At 35.1% G+C, this 15,568-nt stretch overlaps 1 pseudogene; it reads left to right on the top strand.

Annotated features, from left to right (window-relative positions):
* The first annotated feature begins 2,829 nt into the window (after positions 1–2,829).
* LOC147002943 (vomeronasal type-2 receptor 116-like) overlaps positions 2,830–15,568 on the top strand; it is a 438,646-nt pseudogene continuing 425,907 nt past the window's right edge.

The following is a 15,568-nucleotide window of genomic DNA, read 5'->3' as shown; positions in this document are numbered from 1 at the left end:
CATGTAATAAGTGCCATTTGCCAGATTTTTTCTTAATTACGAAAATAGGTGTATACCAGGGAAAGGTAGAGGGCTCTAAATGACCCAAGCATAGCTATTCGACTGCTTCTAACTTTTCAGAGGAGAGAGACCATTGAGGAACCCATACAACTTCTTCTGTAAGCCATGGTATGGGCATGGAGCCCTCAACGGCCTCTAGGAAAAACCCAAATCTTGTCTCCCATTATTACCTTTTTGAGGGATAGGTTCAAGTCTACCCTGCTCTCCTTTCCCTAATCCCCTTCCTTCTTTATAGCCCATTTTCTTCATCATTTGAACAGCTTATGGCAAATATTCATTAGTCAAGGTCAGCCCTAGTGCCTGTAAGATCTCTCTCCCTGAGAGATTTACTGGGAGTGGTAAAACATAGGGAGTGAATCGTCCTGTTTGACCTTCAGGTGCTGTCCATGTCAAAGAACTGGAACTAATAGTGGCACAGGACTGCTAACCTAAACCTTGCAAAGAACATGATGACTGAGAAATGGGACATGTTTTTGGACACCATTGGGAAGAGAGGATACTTTTATCTACTCCTGTGTCTAAAATCCCTTTAAATTGTTTTCCTTCTATAACTAATTCTAAGAATGGCCTGGAGTCAAAAGGCATTACTAAGTAAGCAGAATCATTTCCAGTAGAACCAATCCCTCTGGTACCTCGAGAGACACCAGAGGAAGGAAATCAGCCATGTAGGCTTGGCAAAATTATTAACTGAGCTATTCTATCACCTTGTGACATAGAAAAGACACCCTGAGAACAGGAACAGAGAACTTGAAGTTCCCCTTCATAGTCTTGATCTACAACTCCAGGGTGAACAATAAGACCTTGTAAGGTAAGGGAGGCCTGGCCCAATATTAGGCCGACACTCCCGGATGGCAGAGGTCCTTTATAGTCAGTAGGAATAGGCTGCAGCCCATTTGGGGCAACAGCATGAATCAGGTGGTGGTACAGAGGTCCAACCCAGCTGATCCTTCTGTTGCCCTGCGGACTGTGGGGTCCACCTTTTGCCTGTCGAGGTCCCATATGTTTTCGGGCCCTGAGACCTGAGGGCCCTGTACTGGTTTTTTGGAATGGTCTCATTATCTACTGTTTGAGGGAATTCTGGCTGCAGGGGCCTGCCTCGAATGTCCCTGACTGAACGACAATCTCTAGCCCAATGATATCCTTTCCCACACTTAGTACACAGTCCTGGCGCTCACCTTTTGACAAGGGCTCTACAGTCCTTTTTTAAGTGTCCCGGTTTGCCACAATTATAGCAGAGTTTGAGCTCAGCTGTGTCAGGGCGTTTTTGCCCTTGTAGAATGGCAGCTGCTAAACTGGCATTAGTGAGTGGCGCTCCAAGCTCATGGCAAACCTTCAACCAGTCCTGCAGTCCCTTGCTCTTTCTAGGTATAATAGCTGCCCTGCATTCCTGGGTAGCCTGTTCATAGATCAACTGTTCAATTAAAGGCATAGCTGCCTCTGGGTCCCCAAAAATTCTCCCTGCCGCTTCTGTCATTCTAGCCACAAAATCTGAGAACAACTCTTGGGCGCCCTGGGTAATCTTGGTCAAATGCCCACTTGCCTCTCTCTTCTTAGAGAGTGCCTTCCATGCCTTAAAGGCAGCAACTGAGATCTGATCGTAAGCTCTCCAATGGTAATTTGTCTGGTTATTAGCATGTTGTCCCTGACCTGTAAGCAACTCAAAATTCCATGTTCCTTGGTACCCTTCAACATTGGCATTGGCCCTTTCCTGTGCTTGGCAGGAGTCTTTCCACAAAGCTTTCCATTCTAAATACATTCCCATGTTAGGAGATGCGGCTTTTACTACAGTCATCCAATCGCTGTGGGCCATTGCCAGAGTTGCAAGCCTTTCAACTTGGGCCACAGTAAAGTTGGCATTGACTCCATTGTTACGGACTGACTTCGCAAGCTCTTTAATCTGTATATACTCCACTGGGGCTTGAAGGAGTCCACCCTCTGCGCCTTCAAAGACTGGGAACGCTTGCTGAACTTTTCTCTGTTCCTCTTTTGAAATGAATGAGTCTGATTGATACCTCTGCACATAGGGTGAAGGTGTACTAGGACCCAGAGGTTGCAGATCTGAAGACCGCATAGTGATTTGACATTTGTCTCTAGCTACTTTTGCTTTCTTTATGTTATTCTGTGACTGATTAGCTCGTCTTTCATCTAGCTGGTATCTTTCTTTCTCTAAGTCTGTCTCCTCAGAGGAGCTAAGTTCCTTATCCAATTCTGAGCTACCGACAGCTAGTACCATAAACTCATCTAATGGTGGGTAGAGGCTCCTTTCCTTATGTGCCTCTCCAGTTCTTGTCTCTTCTCTCCCTTTCCATCCCTTTTTCTAATCTCACCCGAGGCATTCTTTTCTTTATATCTCTTTTCCTCGGGCTCAAGGCCCGTGGAAAGGCATAAATTCTTCAGTGCACCATGTTTTGTCCCAACTTTCAATCTCTCTCCCCACTCTGCCTCTGATAGACTGTCTTGAATTTCATCCAAAATCTTTTGCCCAGCCTCTACCATGTGCTGACAATCTTCGTCTGTTAAGCACGATCTCACCAATTTCCACAATGGCATGATCCCTGCTTTAAGTTTGTCATTCTGCTGTTCCCTAACTAGATCTCCTTTCAGTTTGTCCCAAGAGGCAACAGTTAACGAACCTGAGCAAGCATACCATGGTGCCACACGGTCTACATCCTTGACAACATTAAGGTTAGAGAAACATGAATTATAGGGGAAAGTGCATCATATTTCCTCAGATTACATCTAAACATATCCTATGTCATCATTATGAACATGGACAATAAGGTTTATGAGAGATTTGTGATTTTTGTTCATAGGCTGTATAAAACACCAGAGATATATTTTGTATTAATTCAGAGATTTTAATATAGGCTTATGCTATATTCCCTTTTCTGGTCATTAAAAGAAGTACATAATGGTGGGAGTGTTCTGTTGATTTCCTCTTTGTAAGTTAGGATTTTTCCTGAGTCCTGCTTGTACTGTTTAGGAATTATATTTTCCACTGCTCTGTTTTCAGGGTGACACCCAAGACTAACTTTTTGATTTTCTCTGTTTATCATGCCAAGGAAGAAATCAATAAGAACTTCCATATATTACCCAACATTTCTCTGCTAGTTAAGATTGAATGTGGCCTACATGATCATGGTGAGAAAACTGGTTTGGATTTAAAAAGTGAGGAACTTATTCCTAATTACTAATGCACAAATCAGAGAAGATATTTAATTGTATTTACAGTGCCTTTATGGTCAGTATATGTAAGACTTGGACCGTACCTGTACATTTCCAGAATTCCAGAGGTAAGTCAAGATGGCTTAATATTTAGGGAATACATTCTCACCACAGTGAGACTTTCTGAGTATGAAAGCAGTTTGAAAGGGAGAAAAAAGGCTTCTGTTTATTGTTATCTTTCAAGTATAAAAAACACAGATACATTCTGTGGCAAACAAAAGTACCTTATTATAAATGAGCGTAGTAGACAGCAGTATTGGGCAATGTTATACCAGAAGACTTAGCTTTCTAGTATTTGTGTAGTGAATCACAAGAATTTGGATATAATTGTAATAATGAGATAAAGAATAAAAACTTTCTAGCACACTCTGATCTTACAAGGATCCATCTGCATTCCATCATATTCATATGGTTGTCTATGTTCTATATATTTCAGCTTTATTGTGGTCATTTCCATCATTTTCTGAGTGATAATGAACAATTTCCTCATCTTTACCAGATATCTCACAAGGACACATCTCTACCACTAAACATGGTGTCCCTAGTGGTTCATTTCAGATGGAACTGTATAGGAGCGATGACTACAAATGATGATCATGGAATTCAATTCCTTTCTGAATTGAGAGAAGAAATGCAAAAAAAAAATTGTCTCTTGATCAGTTGCTATTATTATACAAAATGAAAAGTTAATGGACCTTAAAAAGTATCATATGTATTATAACCAAATCTTAATGTCATTACCAAAAGTTGTGATAGTTTATGGAGACAATGATGCTTCAATGCAGTTCACCCTCATTCTGTGGAAATATGAAGGCATTTGGAGTGTGTCATAATTTGATATGATCACAATTGTAGGAGATTTATTGCTATACTTCTCCATGGGAGTTTCATTTTTTCACACAAGAAACCTGAAATATCTGGCTTTGAAAAATATATCCAAACAGTACACCCTTCAAACTACAGTAGTGAATTTTCCTTTGCCAAACTATGGTGGACATATTTTACTTTTTTTTTTTTTTTTGTTTACAAATTTCTTACAATTTGTCAATTGTAAGAAGCTGAAGAATTGTCCAACCAATACTGTATTTAAATGGTTATTCCTGACACCACTTGGAATGCCTATGAGTGATACATTTTATAATTTATACAACACTGTCTATGCTGTGGCCTACTCACTCCATGAGATGTTTATGCAACAAGAAGACACATGGTCAAAGCATGCTGGGAAGTAACTGGAATCTGACTCTTGGAAGGTAATGAGTCTTACACTAAATGGCATTTATAGGGTTTGTGTTTTTTAATAGAACCACATGGTCGAAAGCTATCTCAATAAGTTATTTCACCCATAAATGTATATATTTCTGTATTTTATTATTGCATAGGTGGCAAATCATACTAGTGTAATAAATTAGGACACATTCAACACTGATATGCAAGGCAGCATTCACAGTCTAAGTCATGATTTTTTGTCCAGGTATTTAAAACATATATGTGAGTCATGTATACATTTTTTTCTCATGAAATACCTAAATAGCAATAAGAAAATGACTTGTCTTCTATGTTATTCAAAAGTTGCTAATCAATTTACTAAATAGATCCCAAATAATATCAATTACTTTCCCATTAATTTCACTCATTAATAATTTCTGTTCCATTGCCTGTGAACAAATAACCCTATTGCCAGAAAAAAATCATAGAGAACCTGTCTTTACTCTCAAAACATGAAAATCCAGAGTGTAAGATTTAGAGCAAAAAATCCAGCAAGAAAACTGTATTAGTAAACAAAGTGGAACTAACTTTGCATCTACATGAAATTTATTATGATCATTAGTAATGAATACTTCTGGTGAAGTTAGATTTTTGGATAGGATAATAAAAATTTGGAATATACTAAAATAATACTTTCTATTCTAGTGTGTAAGCCTAGTTGAAACTAAAATGACAAATGTGTTTTAGATGTTCTCTTTTCTGAAGAACTTACAATTTGTAAATCCTATTTGAGACCATTCAAAATGAATCAGAATTTGAAACAGGATACCGAGTATGAAATTTTCTATGTCATGGATTTTCAAAAAGATTATGGACTTAAAATGAAAATAGGAAGATTTTCAGGTAATCTTCCAAATCGTCAACAGCTATATATGTCTAAGGAAATGATGGAGTGGGCTACAGATATGGATCAGATTACTTAGTCATATTTGTAATGCGTAACATGGAGCACAATTACATAAAATATCCTCTACTTTTGATTTGCCATGGAATAAATACTTAGTATTTGTTCATTCATTGACTTACTTTACACTGTCCTATATATTCTCTCTTTCTCATGCATACCCCTTTTAAATATTTCTTAATATATAAATCATCATACATTCGTACATTTTATCTGTAAGAAGAAAAAAAAACAGTAACATTTAGTATATGTGTGTTACAATACCATTCAGTGGATCTCTGTTGTGTGAATCACTGGTTGTTTGTCAATTTGGACATTGTCCTTACAATGAATATGATTTTTTTGTAGATTCTACCCTCAATATGTAGTATGCCTTGCAGACCAGGACTCAGAAAACCCCCTCAAGAAGGAAAGGATATATGCTGTTTTGTCTGTAACCCTTGCCTAGAAAATGAAATTTCCAACATGACAAGTAAGGTTATTATTTTTCAAAATAATCAAATTGATTTTTTTCTCCCATATTTACTTAGTTCTCAAAACTCCTTTGTGGAAAGGAAAGGATATATCACGTTAAGGAATAAAAAGCTTCAGAAGCACTATTATTCAAAATAATACTCTCTTTCTCTCTCTCTTCATTTATATGTTTGTCTCATTATTCTAGACCACGGGAACACAATATTTTTTTCTAAATATTTCTTTAGAATACTAAAGATCACTGCATTATGACATATTTTTGCTTTTCAATTCATTTCAAAATATGAATACTATGCATTTACAATATTTTACCTTTTAATCAATTTACAATCTAATCACAGCTCCCATCCCTCCTCTTATGCCAGTCCTATTTATACAAATTAATCCTGGTAATTCACACCGTTTTCTCCAAAATCTACCTACTCAGAAATAAGGCAAATCTCAAAATATCTAGAAAAATTTAAATATCTCAATACATCCTAGAAGATTACCATGAATTAATGATGGTCAACAAATACAAAAGGAACCACAGAAAGCTTACCTTCATGGCAAATGAAAAACTCTTAGCTTTATGAAATAATGTATCAAGACAAAAATAAAAATAAATATTGAAAAATTTCTAGAATTCAATGAAAATTTGGACACAAAAATCTCAAATATATTGGACACAATGAAAGAACTGCTAAAAGAAAAGTTAATAGAACTAAGTATTTATTTAAGGAATGGGAGAGATCTCATTCTGGCAAGTGAACAGCATATCTAAAGTCTCAACAACAACGAAAGGTTTAAATATACCTAAAGAAATAAGATGGCAACAAAATATGGAAATCAGGGATGCATTAAATAATATAAAAAGACAATTACAGAAAGAAATAAGAAAAAAAAAGTTTCTTTAAAAAAGTTAGCAAAACAGACTGGTCATTATCCAACCAATAAGAAGGTCATAGAAAAACATCCAAAATAGTAAATGAATAGATAAAAAAAATAATGAAAAAAGAAAACAGCAGACATTGAAGGGAATTATTAGGACACACTTTAAAAACTAGCACTACACAAAATCTAATAAAATCTAATAAAAGTAATTATTTTTTGATATGAAATACTTACCAAAGTAAAGTCATGGCCCGGCAAGCAATTTAAATAGACCAATGTCTCCCATTGAAATAGGAACACTCATTTGAGTACTCCCAACCACAACAAAGCTTATGTTCAAATTGGCTTTAGGTAAAAACTCAACCAGAATTCCAAAGAACTAACATCAGGAACTCTCAAATTATTCCACAAAAGACATACATAAGAAAAATTACAGGTCATTTTCTGAAACTCTAGTTACCTTAACACACAAGCTAAATAAAGATTCAATGAAGAAAGGGGATTAAGATTAGTTTATATAACAAGTATACATGCAAAATTATTCAATAAAATACTTGCAAACAAATTCAAGAACACAGCAAAAAGATTTTCCTCCTCTTCATGATATGTACTTGTGTAATCATTAATGCAAGAAACATATGTCAAGATTCTAAAGACAATTTATAGCTAATTTATAGCCAAGATAAATACTGGTATAATTCCTAAGGCAAGATATACACCTAACGATTCTAAAGACATATTATAGCAAGGTTATAGCCAAACAAGTGTGGAGGCCTCTTTCCTTCTTAGAAAGGGGAACAAAGTATCCAAGGGAGCAAATGCTGAGAGAAGTTGTGGAACAGAGACTGAACAAATGGCTATGCAGAGACTGCCCCTCCTGAGGAAACATCCCAAATATAGACTCAAAGCCCAGGGACTATCTTGGAATATAATAAGTGTGTGCTGACTGGAACATGAAATATCTGTCTAGATAGAAGCTCTGCTAGAATCTGACAAACACAGAGGCAGATGCTTACAGGCCACCATTGGACTGAACATGGGCTCCTCAATGGAGGGATTAAGAGAAAGGACCAAAGGAGCTGAAGGGGTTTCCAAAACCATAGGAAGAACAAAAGTATCAAACAACCAGGCCACCCAGAGCTCAAGTATACATGGAGAGACACATTGCTCCAGCCGCATATGTAGCACAGCATCTATTATTGGGCTTCAGTGGGAGAAGAAGCCCTTGGACCTGTGAAGATTAGTTGCTCTGTGTAGGGAAATGCCAGGGAAGGATGTCGGGAATCGGTAGGTGGGAAGGGGAACATCCCTATAGAATTATGGGTGGGAAATGGACTATGTGGTTTCCCGGGTTGGGGCGAACCAGGTAAAGGGATAACGTTTGAAATGTAAATAAAGAATATATCCAATAAAAATAAAAACGTGTTATAACTATACTTTAATTTATATTTTAATAATAATAATAGTCATTACTCATATTTGTAACAATATAGGCCAAGGAGAATATACCACAATTGCCTATGTGAGTCTGAACTTAAAGAGCAACTATAGAAATCAATATGAAAATTTCTAAGATAATTGGCATTAGGTTTACCATCAAACCCAGCTTTAACACTCTTAGCTATGCATCCAAAATATATTCTATCTTACCACAATGCCACATGCTTAAATAAGTTCCTTTTAGTTTTATTTAAAAGAGTCAGAAAAATGCAAAAAACTAGATGCAATTCAAATTAAGAAAGGATAAATAAAATGTACTGCATCTACACAATGCAGGATGACTCACCTGTATAAAATAAAATGACATCATGAGATTTGCGGTAAAACTGAGGGAACAAGAAAGAAATCATTCTGAATAAAATAACTCAGACACAGAAAGTAAATATTGTATGTATTGGCTTAAAGTGGACAATTGATGTTAAATAAATGATAAAAAGCTATGATGCTCAGGCCCAGAGAGCTACATAAAAAAAAAGGTATTAACAGAGAAAGATGAATCTCTCTGGGAAGAGGACATAGATCATTTTTGTTATTGGTTACCAAAAAGACAGGAAAGGAAGTGATCAGTTTTAGGATATTGACAGACAGAAGATGGAGGGAAACAGCTGGAAATGGAAGGTATTTGAAGGGAAATGTGGAAATAACCTGGATGTATTGAGGACTTCTTTTAACAAAGAATACAGAGACTGAACTTGCCATTTTTGTTAAATAGGCAATTGGTATGGACAGATAACATTTAGCTGTCTTGTTGGATGAGTAGTTCCCATGAAAGTCCCTAAACAAGAGGGATTGATGCTAGTCATCATTTGAAACTTGAGAGTGTACCTCCATAGCTGAGGATGGTTTCGACTCAGGTAATGGTCATGTGGAGGTGTAGCTGGTGTGGTGTAGAATCTAGCATTCACCCATATTATAGTCTCTTTGGCATGAGCATGTGTTCCTCAGGTTAAGACAAACATAGACATCATGCAACCATTATTAAAATGTCATCAGTGAAATGAAAGTCAAAGAATCTTGAGATAACATTTTAAACTGGCCAGGATGGGTAAAATAAAAATATCTGAACTCGTAGCACATGATGTCAAGACCAGGTAAAAAGAGAAAACACTCCTTCATTGCTGGTGGCAGTTCAAACTTGCAGGAACATATTGGAAATCAATTTGATGTTTTCTAAGAAAACTAGTAATATGTTGACCTTATGACCCAGCTATAACCCTCCTAGTTATACACCTATAAGATGCCTCACTCTATCACAGAGAAACTTGTTTATCTCAGCTTCATTCATAATACTCAGAAACTTGAAAAAAAGCTACATTCCTGTCATCTGAAGAAAGAATAAATAAAATAGTGCACACCTACACAAAACAATAATATTCAGCTTTCAAAGCCCCCACATCTTGAAATATTCAAGCAAATGAATGGAATTTTAGTATACCATCCTGAGTGAGATGGGCGAGAGACAGAAAGGTATGGATCTTATGTACTCATTTATAGCTATATATTAGCCATAAATTTCAGCATAAATATGCTACAATCCACTGACCTAAAGAAACTTGTGATAAGGAGGTTTCAAATAAGATTGTACAAATATTACACAAAAGATGTTACAAAATATTCTTAGGAAGTGAATTAAGAGATAAAGGTATAAAAGAAGGAATAAAGGGGTAAGGGAATGTTGCAAAATTATGGGTAGAGGAGTCAGAAAGGCCTGAGAGTGAGAACTGAATTTGATGAGGGGTGCTCTGGGACAAGACAGAGGCCTGAGCAGGCAGAGGATACATACAGTGATGGCCCTAACTGAGATTCTAAGCAGAATGGGATATAGAAACTTAATTGGCTGCCTGCTGTGGTTAGGCACAACTTCTAGAGGAAGGAAATGAACATAAATCCACACAGGGAACATAGATCTACTAAATATTTGTCATGCTTATTTGCAGGGATAAATATGGAGCAGAATCTGTGGGGATAGCCACCCAATGGTTTTTCCAAGTTCTATGATGGAGCCAATGCCTGCCACTATTAATACTACTGTTATGCCTGCAAACAGGAAAGTAGCATAACTGTCTCCTTAGAGGCTTCATACAGCAGCAGATGGAAATAGATGGAGAAACTCACAACAAATATCAAGATGAGTTTAGCAAATATTATAGAAAGTTTAAATTAGACATAGGTGAGCTAGAAGTGTCAAGGATACTACAAGAACACAAACAAAGTCAAATAACCTTGGCCTCTAGGAACTCATGGAAACTAGACTACCAACTGGGAAACATACTGATGCTTGAACTAGGCTCCCTACACATGAACATCATATATACAGCTTGGTCTTCACATGGGTCCTGTCACAAGAGGAGCATAATCTATATCCATCTTGTTCCCTGATACTGAAATTCTTTCCCATACTTTGGTGGTCACATTGGCCCTTAGCATTAGTCCTGCTTTTAACAGATAGCAAATACTGGAGCAGTATCCAAGGGTATGCTGTCCTTCTCTGATGGGAAGGGGAGGGTATTTAGGGGGATGAATTTGTAAGAATTTGTTTTGCAGAAGAAGAGGGATGGGGGCTTTGATAAGACTGCAAAGTGAATAAACAGAAAGGTATTTAAAATGCACAGTATTCCTTTTTTTTTTTTAATAAAATTGAGAAGTACAAACATCATAATGCAGTAATCTTTAGTATTCTAAAGAAATATTCAGGAAAAATATTGTGTTCCCAGTATCTAGTGTAATGAGACAAATATATAGTTCAAGAGAAAGAGAGTTTATTATTTTGAATAAAAATATTTCTGAACGTTTTTACTCCTTAACATGATATATCTCTTCCTTTCCACAAAGGCCTTTTCAGAACTATGTTAAATAGTGGAGAAAAAAAATCAATCTAATTATTTTGATAAATGATAACTTTACTTGGCATGTTGGAAATTTCATATATTCAGCAGGGTTTACAAACAAAACAGCAGATATCGTTTTCTCCCTGAGTGGATTTTCTGAGTCCTGGTCTGCATGGCATACTACATATTGAGGGTAGAATCTGTGAAAAAAATGCATTATAAAAATAAGGACAATATTCTAATGGACAAGCAACCAGTGATTCACAAAACAGAAATCTACTAATGACCTTGTTTAAAACACTGATATCATAATAAATTTCACTGTTTTGTTTTTTACAGATAAAAAGTGTAAATTCATGATGATTTATATATTTTGAAACATAAAAATGTGTGTAAGAATAAGAAAGATAGAATATCTGGAGCAGTGTAAAGTAAATCAATAAATTAAGAAATACCAAGTATTTTTTTCCATGTCAAAGCAAAAGTAGAACATATTGTAGGGAATTATGGTACATTTTAAGTATTAAAATTATGACTAAATTACATGATCTATGTCTGTAGCACACACCATCATTTCTTTAGACATATATAGTTGTTGACCACTTGAAAAATGTCCTGAAAAACTTCCTATTTTCATTTTAAGTCCATAATCTTTTTGAAAATCCATGATATAGAAAATGGCATACACTGTATCCTCTTTTAAATTCTGGTTCATGGTGATTAGGTCTCCAGCAAGATTTACAAATTATAAGGTCTTCAGAAAAGAGAACATATAAAATTCTTTTGTCGTTTTAGGTTCAACTAGGCTTACACATTAGAAGAGAAAGTATTACATTTAGATAGTTTTCAATTTTTACTATCTTTTCTAGAATTCTAAATTTTCTTGAAGTATTCAGTACTAAAGATGAAAATAAATTTCATGTAGATGTAATATTAGTTCCACTTTGTAGACTAATACTGTTTTATTGCTGGATTTGTTGCTCTAACACATACACTTCTGATTTTTATGTTTGGAGAATAATGACACGTTCTCTATGGTTTATCTGCTAATAGTGATATTTAACCATAAGCAATGGAATAGAAATTATTAATACGTGAAGTAAATGGAAAAGTACTTGATATTCTTTGGTATCTATTTAGTAAATTGATCAACAACATTTCAATAACATAAAAGAAATGTAATTTTTATAGCTATCTAAGAATTTCATGAGAAAAATAATACATGAGTCAAATATGTGGTTTAAATATCTGGACAAAAATTCATGACATTGATTGTGAATACTGACTTGTATAGCAGTGTGGCTGTGTCATAATTTATGACACTAACTTGATCTGCCACCTATGAAATATTAGAGAACAGAACTATATACATTCATGGGTGAAATTACTTATTGACATGGCTTCGTACCATGAGGTTCTATTAAAGAACTCAAACCATATAAATGCTATTTACTGTAAGAATCATTACCTTAAAAGATTATAATTTCAGTTCCTTCACAGCATTCTTTGACCATGTGTCTACTTGTTGCAGAAGCATCTCATGGAGTGATTGGGCCACAGCATACATACCATTGGACACTTCTTCAGCTTCTTACAATTAGATGGTAACAAAGAACTTATAAAATATGTCCACCATAGTTGGGTAAAGGAAATTTTACTACTGTAGTTTGAGGGGTGTACTGTATGGATACATTGTTCAAAACCAGACATTCCAGGTTGCAGGTATAAAAAAATGAAAGTCCCAGTGTAGGTATATAGCAAGAAGTCTCCTATCATTGTGATCATTTCAAATTGTGACAAACTAACTCAGATTCTCCAAGTGCCTTTAGATTTTCACACAATGAGGGCAAACTGTATGGGCAAGTTTTGGACTCTATATACTATCATAACTTTTGCTGATGACATTATGATTTTCTTATTATTCATACAAAACTCTTTAAGGTCCATGATCTTCTCAGTTTCGATAATAATCATAAGTGATAAACAGGCAATGTGTTTTTGCATTTCTCTTCTCAATTCTGAAGGGAATTGAATTCCATGGTCATCATTTGTAATGATCAGTCCTATCCAGTTCCATGTGAAATGAACCATTAGAGACACCATAGCTAGTGGTAGAGATGTGTCCTTAGGAGATATCTGGTAAAGATGAGGAAATTGTTCATTATCACTCAGAAGAAGATGAAAAAGCCCACAGTAAAGCTGAAACATACAGAACATAGGCAACACTATGAACATGATAGAGTGCAGAGGGATTCTTTTAATATTGGAGTGTGCTTGAACAAAGTGCAGTCATGTTAGAAAGTGTTTATTTTCCATCTCATTATTACAATTATATCTGCCTTTTTGTGACTCTCTAAAGAAGTATAAGTATACTAAGTCTTCTGGTATAACACTTCAAAATACTGCTGACTGACATGACCTTTTATGATATAGTTGTTTCGCTTGCCACAAAGCATATATATGTATTTATGCTTGATAGGTCATAATAAAAGTAACCCCTTTCTCTGCTTTTTAATTGCCTCCAAACTCAAAAGTCTCACTGATGTCAGAAAGTATTTCCTTAAAATTAATCCATCTTGACTTACCTCAGGAATTCTGGAAATGTACAAGAATTGTCCAAATCTTGTAGATACTCCTGAATTAGGCATTGTAAGTACAATTAAATGTCTTCTCTATTTTGTCCAGTAGTAATTCAGAATAAGTTCCTCACTTTTCAAATTCAAACTAGTTTTCTCACTATTTTGGCAGATCACATAGAATATTAACTATCAAAGAAATGTTGGTAAAATGTGGCAGTTCTCATTTATTTCTTCCATGGCAAGATAAGCAGAGAAAATCAAATGGTTGGTCTTGGGTTTCACCCTGTAGACAGAGAAATAGAGAATATAATTCAGAAAACTGTAAAATAAGCATCCAAAAAAATCCTAGAATAAAGAGAAGAAATCAACACAAAAAATTCTACAGTTATGTACTGGTTTTTACTGACAGGTAAGGGAATATAGAAAATAAATTTCTAGGATTTCATACAGCCTACAAATGCAAATGACAAAACTATCAAAAGCCTTCTACATTTTCATAATGATGGCTCAAGATATGGTTAGATGTAATCTGAGGAAATATGATCACATTGCACTTTTTCCTATAATTCATTTTACTCTAAACTTAATCTTGTTCAAAAATACCTAAACCCCAAATTTAAAAATTTTACTAGTATATATTTAGGTGGAATATCTCTTCATACTACCAATACTACATCCACACAAGATACCCATTTGAGATTTAAACTTGTATTAAATTTTATTGTCTCTTCCCCATCATAACCATATTTTGGAAAATCCTAATTTATTCACATTTCTCTAATATATTTCTTTGGAAGTAGATCACAAATCATGTATGTGCATCAATAATTCAATTTTTTACTTCCAAAAATAAGTGGCTTATTCAATGCTGCTCTCATGTTTATAATAATGATATAAATGTCCAAGTATTGGTGACAAATTAACAGTGAATAATCATATAACAATCTGTTTTGTGTATGCACAAAATAGGATGAGAAACATACATTGTTTTGGAAACATATCTGCTATGTAATATAAAAGGTTTTAAAGGAAGTTTATAATCTACTACACACACACACTCTCTCTCTCTCTCTCACACACACACTCACACACACATTTGTAAATGATCATGACTACAGAAAAACTTAAAAACTGAGTCATGTATGCATCCAAAATATATTTTCTACATAAAATTTACTTTTTGTTGTTAAAGTTGAAATTCTTGACTTGATATTTTCCTTTTAATAGTAAAAAGAAATTATTACATTTCCCTAGACCTTTCTTCTTCTGCAACACGTGAAAACACATAAAGTAAAAATTCATGCAGTTAAATTTTTAGAGTGCTAGACATAAAACTTCACATACTTCTAAATCCATTCCAGTAGTGACCTGCATGACAGGCCTGGAAAGCCTAGAAGCAATCCCAAAACAAAGAGTTTCATGGAAACTTAACCTCCTGGAACCTTGGCATTCCTACAGCTAGAATGCCCCAGATTTGTCACTGCAATATTGTGGAAGGTCTTGCATGCTTTCTTATAGTATTTTACTGGATAAGAGTTAAAAGTCTCAGGGCAGGCTTAGCAAAAGTATACCTAGAATCTCCATTAAAGTCAGGTATTGCAAACTATATTACATATTAGGAGAAAGTTGGTGAATTCTTCTGACAAATGGAGATTCCCTACAGATACTTAAAAGAACAGCCAAGTTACTCTCATATGCAAAAATTTACCAAGGCCTAGGAAATAGATGGTTGTGGTATTGCATTATTCATGATAAGAACTGCTAGTGAAGAATCCCTGGTGCTAATTTTCACAAGGCTCAAATGACTAGCATAAATTGTGACTAGGGTGTGAAATCCTTACCTGTCATTAGCTGAC

The sequence above is a fragment of the Mus caroli genome, unplaced genomic scaffold (genome assembly GCF_978045245.1).
Source record: "Mus caroli unplaced genomic scaffold, Mus_caroli_1 scaffold_8, whole genome shotgun sequence".
Lineage (NCBI taxonomy): Eukaryota > Metazoa > Chordata > Mammalia > Rodentia > Muridae > Mus > Mus caroli.
This window is presented reverse-complemented; position numbering and strand designations above follow the sequence as displayed.